Source organism: Arachis duranensis, chromosome 10 (assembly GCF_000817695.3).
Source record: "Arachis duranensis cultivar V14167 chromosome 10, aradu.V14167.gnm2.J7QH, whole genome shotgun sequence".
Classification (NCBI taxonomy): Eukaryota; Viridiplantae; Streptophyta; class Magnoliopsida; order Fabales; family Fabaceae; genus Arachis; species Arachis duranensis.
The window spans coordinates 20,020,530-20,026,600 of record NC_029781.3 but is presented as its reverse complement, the minus strand read 5'-3'; the positions used below and the strand labels follow the sequence as shown (position 1 = coordinate 20,026,600).

The 6,071-nt window shown below is 38.5% G+C and overlaps 1 long non-coding RNA gene and 1 other non-coding gene across 3 annotated transcripts in view; one reads left to right on the top strand and one right to left on the bottom strand.

The window, feature by feature from the left end:
* Nucleotides 1–1,902, bottom strand: part of LOC127742523 (uncharacterized) — a 10,210-nt gene extending 8,308 nt beyond the window's left edge. Inside the window, exons 1-2 of the long non-coding RNA XR_008003839.1 lie at nucleotides 1,850–1,902; nucleotides 1,606–1,762 (exon numbers count right to left, since the gene is read on the bottom strand). This is a non-coding gene — a long non-coding RNA (uncharacterized LOC127742523). The remainder of the gene's footprint in view (nucleotides 1–1,605; nucleotides 1,763–1,849) is intronic.
* A 2,288-nt stretch (nucleotides 1,903–4,190) lies between these two features.
* Nucleotides 4,191–5,939, top strand: LOC107469408 (uncharacterized). Of its 2 annotated transcripts, none has more exons than XR_002368769.2 (5): nucleotides 4,191–4,632; nucleotides 4,896–5,121; nucleotides 5,212–5,346; nucleotides 5,447–5,724; nucleotides 5,812–5,939. It is a non-coding gene; the product is annotated as an uncharacterized LOC107469408 (transcript). The 2 variants fall into 2 exon arrangements; XR_001588140.3 differs by having other exon boundaries at nucleotides 4,845–5,121.
* The last annotated feature ends 132 nt before the right edge of the window (nucleotides 5,940–6,071 follow it).

The following is a 6,071-nucleotide window of genomic DNA, read 5'->3' as shown; positions in this document are numbered from 1 at the left end:
CCATCACCTTCACTGGTGAATATTTACGGGGGCGAGCTCATCCGGGTCTTTCACAGTGCCCGGCCACACTTATGACATAGGATCAAAAGAGCTTCGAGTCTCAACCTGGAGCACGTGGTGGCTAGCCACTGCTTCCTCCCAAGAAAACTCTTATCTCTAACAGTGGAAGTGCAACATTCACAATTCATTCAACAGGATATATGCATTTATACATGGCCATAATCATGGCTCCGCCGTAACACGGCAATAATCTAGCCATCCGTCTCACGGTTAAATCCATAACCAGCCCATTGGCATCACGGTTAAATCCATAACCAGCCATCTCATTAACGAATACGGCCTTTCGGCCCATGGCTTAACAAGCACTTCCACCACCATCCTCCACAATGGCATAACAAGCACTTCCACCACCATCCTCCACATCTCACATAATCATCAATGATCCTCATTGATTATTCATGTTTCCCTTGCTTCACCCGCAAGTTACCACATTCACTAGCCCCTCTTTAATAGCTAGGCATGTCATAATGATTTAAGACATAAATGGTGAGATTGGAGGCTTAGAAGTATGAGATTTGGCTTTTAAAACTCAAAAATCAACTTTGGGATGAAAACAGGTCCACGCGTACGCGCACTCCACGCGCACGCGTGGATGGCCTCGAAAACTCATCGACGTGTAAGCGTCATGCACGCTAACGTGTGGATTGAAAACTAGCCAAACGACGCGCACGCGTCAACCACGCGTACGCGTGGGTACTCTTGTGCCCCAGGCACAAAACTGGCACAGTTCTGGCATAACTCTCTGGAAAATGACTGGGCATTGGGTGCAGCACATCGGCGCGCCCGCGCACATCACGCGTACGCGTGAATGGTGCTTTCTGGGCACATCACGCGTACGCGTGGATGGCGCTTTCTATAAGAACGGCGCGTACGCGCCAAGTGCACCTACGCGCGAGGGGTATTTCTGCTAAACATTTTCTAAGTTAAAAGCTGCAGAATTCACAAATTCAAACCCCTATCTTCCAATGGACATAACTTCCTCATTTTAAATCATTTTTCATCCGTTCTTCGAACGGCATGGACATCCCGGATCAAATTTCATTTCTAAACAGATTTGGCGCAAAACAGAGATCCATAGTCCAAGTTATGTCTCGTCAAAGTATGCCCAAAAACCATGTTTTTCATACAAAACCATAACATGCCATTTTCAAAACAAGCCATATTCAACTCTTTTCAAAATCAATCAAAACATGCCATTTTCATCCCTTTTCTTTGAAATCATTGACATATCATATACTCTTCCTCATGCCAATTCTCAACAACATCAATTTCACTAAATCATCATTGTACACAATTAATATCATACTCACCATCAACATGCTTCAACCCACAATTCAACCATAACCAATCATCAAGCATATATCACAACATGCATATTTCTCATACATCATACCATCAAGGCATCATTAATCATCATCACATATATGACCACATCATATATATCAACAATTCAACAACATCAACAATTCAATGCCTATCTTAGGGCCTCTAGCCTAAATATTTCCTACCACATTACATATTAGATACGGGAAACCGAAACCATACCTTAGCCGATTTCCCAAGCTCAACCGGAGCACTTCCAAATCACTTATCCACAAGCCCTCAAGGCCTCAACACCTCCAAGAACAGATTTTTCACCACCAATCCCTTTTTAAGCTTTTCAATATCACCAATCAAGCTCCAATATTTACACATACACAACCTAAGCCACAATCATCATACCCGTACACAATATCTCAATACCCAAACATTATAGAACAATAAATTACACTAGAGTTGAGAATCTTACCACACCCAAGGTCCAAGGAGACAAGATTAACCTTCTCCTTCAAGAGAGTTGGGTCCTATAACATCAAAGAGCCCAAAATCTCAACATTTTTGCTCATAAAAGTCGAAAACAAGGCTGGAATTTCGAAGAGCAAAACATGGCTTACCTCAAGATTAATTGTATGGGTTTTGTAGAGCTCTCCGCAGTGAACGTATGGCCGCAAACGGAGTGGCAATCGAAGCTCTAGATCAAAAGTTATGGTGGTTTGAAGATCAAGTGAGAGAAAGAACTTGAGAGAGTGTTCTTTCCTCCATGGCCTCCATTTTCAGCATGTGAGTGTGTTTAGTGAGGAGAGAGAATGCTGAAAACTAGGGTTTTGGTTTAGTTATGTTGGGCCAAGGGCCCACTTTGGGTCCGGTTGGCCCAATTTGGCCCGTTCGGTCCAATCTTGGTCCGATTTCTATAAAATTGGTACCGAAATTCTCGTCTCAATCTCCTCTATCATATTTAGCCACAAAAATCACATTTTGGGCTTTCTAAAATAAATTCTCATTTTATGGGTTAATTAGCCGTTAATTAACCAGGTTTTACACACTTGTCCAAAAGTGGGCACCCAACGTCTTCAAGCATTCACTAACAGGGCGCCTAGCGCCCTTAATTCTTGAAGTGGAGCCTCATCCAAGTGATGCTTAGGAATCTTTAGTAGCTCTTAGGTTTTTCTTAATTAGTTTTCTTAGATTTTAATCAAAATTCTTAAGTTTTCTAGTGGAGTTTTAAAACTAATCAAGTATTTGGAGTTGTTTTAGTATTATTGTGCTTTCAGGAGTTTTTATTCTTAAAATAATCAAGAATTAAAGTATTTTTAACAAGAAAACACAAGTACGATCGAAGAAAGGCCCAACCAGGACCTAAAACACTAGGACTGGGCGCCCAGAACATCAAATTAGGCACCCAACGCCCAACCACCGGTGCCCAGTGCCCTTGTTATCCCTGGAGCCAATACCAAGGAGCAGCGCCCATCGCCCCCAATCTCTAACTCCCTGGGATAAACACTTGTCAAGACTCAATTCTAATATGCACTCTTGAGAAGCTCTAATCTTTACTGAAGATTCAAGAATCAATTGATTAGTTAGTATTAACTCCTTTTATAAAGATAAGATTTGGTTGTTAGTATTTATTTCTAGATTAGATTTGAATTATTATTTTGAGATTTGATTTGAATTTAAAAAGGTAGTTATCTTATCATTCCTAAAGATAAGATTAGATTAAGAGGTAGTTTTTAAATTTAAATTTTAGATAGAACTTAGAATATATATAATTGAACAAGGATTACAAGAGAGGACATCCAGTAATCCACATACATGCATCTTTCTCATCTTTTTAGTTTTTTTTTATTATCATGAGTAACTAAACCTCCATTGTTGAATGTTAGGAGCTCTGTTTGATTTATGGATTTATAATGTAAGTGTTTTCTTTATTTTAATTCATATTTTTTTCTAGTTTTTCAAGATTGAGTTTCGTTCTTCATCATTAATGGTTAGAAGTATTGGAAAATATTCTAATTATGTCTTGTATTATGTTATTATCTTAGAAAATTTAATATCGAAATTAGGTTGAAATTCATCTCATAATCTTTAATTATTTAGAACTAGTCTTTGAATATGTGACATATAATTCAACTAGGGATAATTTTTGAATATTTTGTGGCTTAAAATTGAAACCATTCTTTGCCTCTTCTCTTAATTAGTTGTCCAAGAGATTAGCGATTAATTAAGTTAAGAAAAATTAAATTACCAAGAAATTGAAATTTGATTATAAATAATTTGTTATGAAAAATTTTTTGCATGAGTTAAAGTAAGAAAACACAAGCACTATTCTTTTTAAGAATCAAATATCTTCAAAGCCTTCAACATTCTCATTCATAGATTACTTCTTAATTCTCTAAGCCTTTTCTCGCCCAATAATCTAAACAAAATAAATTCTATCTTATATGTTCTTGTAAGCACCACTCACTACTAGAAAAGTAGTTATTACAGAGGGATATTTCCGACGGATTTTATCCCACGGAAATACAGACGGAATTACAGAGGAATTTTTTGTCGGAAAACAAAAAAAATGAATTAGCATAAATTACAGACGGAAAAAGAAATCCGTCGATAATTCCGTCGGAAAAATTAATTTTTTTCCATAAAAAATAGTTACAGACGAAAAATCTGTCTATAATTAAATAGACAAAACGCTGCATTTTATTAAATTATTATAGACAGCAAATTTGTCTGTAATTTAAAATTTTTCATCGGAAATATTTGATATTTTAGGTTTATGATGGTTGGGGTTATGTTTATCCACGAGCTCCATTCATTCGCAGCACACAAATCAAACCTAGCATTTCCCACAGCGCCACCACCGACGAGCTTCTTCTTCTCCTTTCCTCACCCACAGCGCCACCGCCGGCCACTCTAACCGCCGCAGCTACTTTCTCCTTCTTCTCCTCTTCTTTAAGCACGGAACCAGTAGAATACAGCCCCTGTGTCTCTCGTTCGTAGAACAAAGCAAGCTCAAGCTCCACCACCGCCGTGCCTCTCTCTCCTTTTATTCCCTTCAGTTCTGGCTCGCATACCTTCGCGCAAGCCCTAGCTCCGTGGCGACTAAAATCGGTTCCGCCGTCAGCCGCGGTTCCACCTTTCTCTTGCCCCCTGTTCGAACCGATATGGTGCGTGAACTAGGGTTTTGGTTTTGTGGCAGTGGTTGTTCATCGGAGAGCCACTGGCGATGCTCCTATTCTCAAGCATTCTAAATTCAAGGTGATCTTCGTATTGGCAGCATTATATTTTTCCCAGACTTCAACTCAAAATTCATATGATTTTTTTTGCTTATCGTAATCGCTGTGCTTTCTCATTTCTTATTGTGATCTATGTGCTTTTTCAGTTTCTTTTTTAGTTACTAATTCAAACTTTTGATTGAGGACCATGATTGGTTTGAATCTGAATTATAATTGTTTACAATATTTTGTCAGTATTAGTTTGGGAGGGAACTTGACAATGGTGGATCTTCCTGGTATAACTAGGGTTCCTGTTCATGGCCAGCCTGAAAATATCTATGATCAGATCAAGGATATTATCATGGAGTATATTAGGCCTGAAGAGAGCATTATTCTGAATGTTCTTTCTGCTACCGTTGATTTTACTACTTGTGAATCCATAAGAATGTCTCAGTCTGTGGATAAAACTGGTTTGAGAACCTTGGCTGTTGTAACAAAGGCTGATAAGTCTCCTGAAGGCTTGTTGGAAAAGGTAACTGCTGATGATGTTAACTGGTTTGAGTCTCATCCAATGCTTTCAAAGATTGACAAATCCATTGTTGGTGTTCCTGTTCTGGCACAGAGGCTAGTTCAAGTTCAAGGCATGATCATATCCAAAACTCTGCCCGAAATTGTGAAGAAAATCAATGAGAAGCTGACTTACAAGCTGACTTAATTTCACCAAGATGCTCAACCAGAAGTTCTCCCTCAATCACGGGTACCTCTTCATATCTTTTAGCTGACTTCAAATTAAATTATGCAAAAATATTTATCTAATTTGTTTATTTGGTTCTTGGTTGGAATCTGATTGCGACCAGCGTTTCGATGGGGTCTACTGAGATCCCTTCTCAGTCAACGGAGACTATTAAGATTCCTACCGCTATCTATGAGTTTGGTGCAACCTTCATTGATCATCCCAAGGTGCTTTTCCCCCCTCTGATTTTGCTTAGTTTCGTTTCATTGTTGTAAGTTCCAACACTCATTGACGATGATATTATTGTGCTTGGTGTTGGGGAGAATATTGACTAATGGAAGGCTCAATGCAAGAGTCAAGTGCGACGTCTCTGAAAATCTCACTCTTAAAGCCAATGCTCAGGTATTTATGCTCCTTTTCTATTATAAGGGAAATGCCACAATTTTTCTGTTGTTTATGAGCCTTTGATATTCTGCTACACAATTTCAGAGGAGTCTCAATGCACAACATAAACAGACGTCTTAACATGATGAACAAAAACAGAGAGATATCCCTTTGTGGACTGAAAATGAGGGCTGTTCAGCTTTCAACAGATCACAGCACAAGTATTGAAGAGGTGTGTTTCCTTCTTTTTTTCAGAAAAAAAAAATGTTTTTGTTGATCAATGTAGTAAATAACAAATGGTATTTATTTTGAGAAGCTAAGGAATTGTGGTCACATCTTGAAATTCTGAAATGTGATCCACTAGA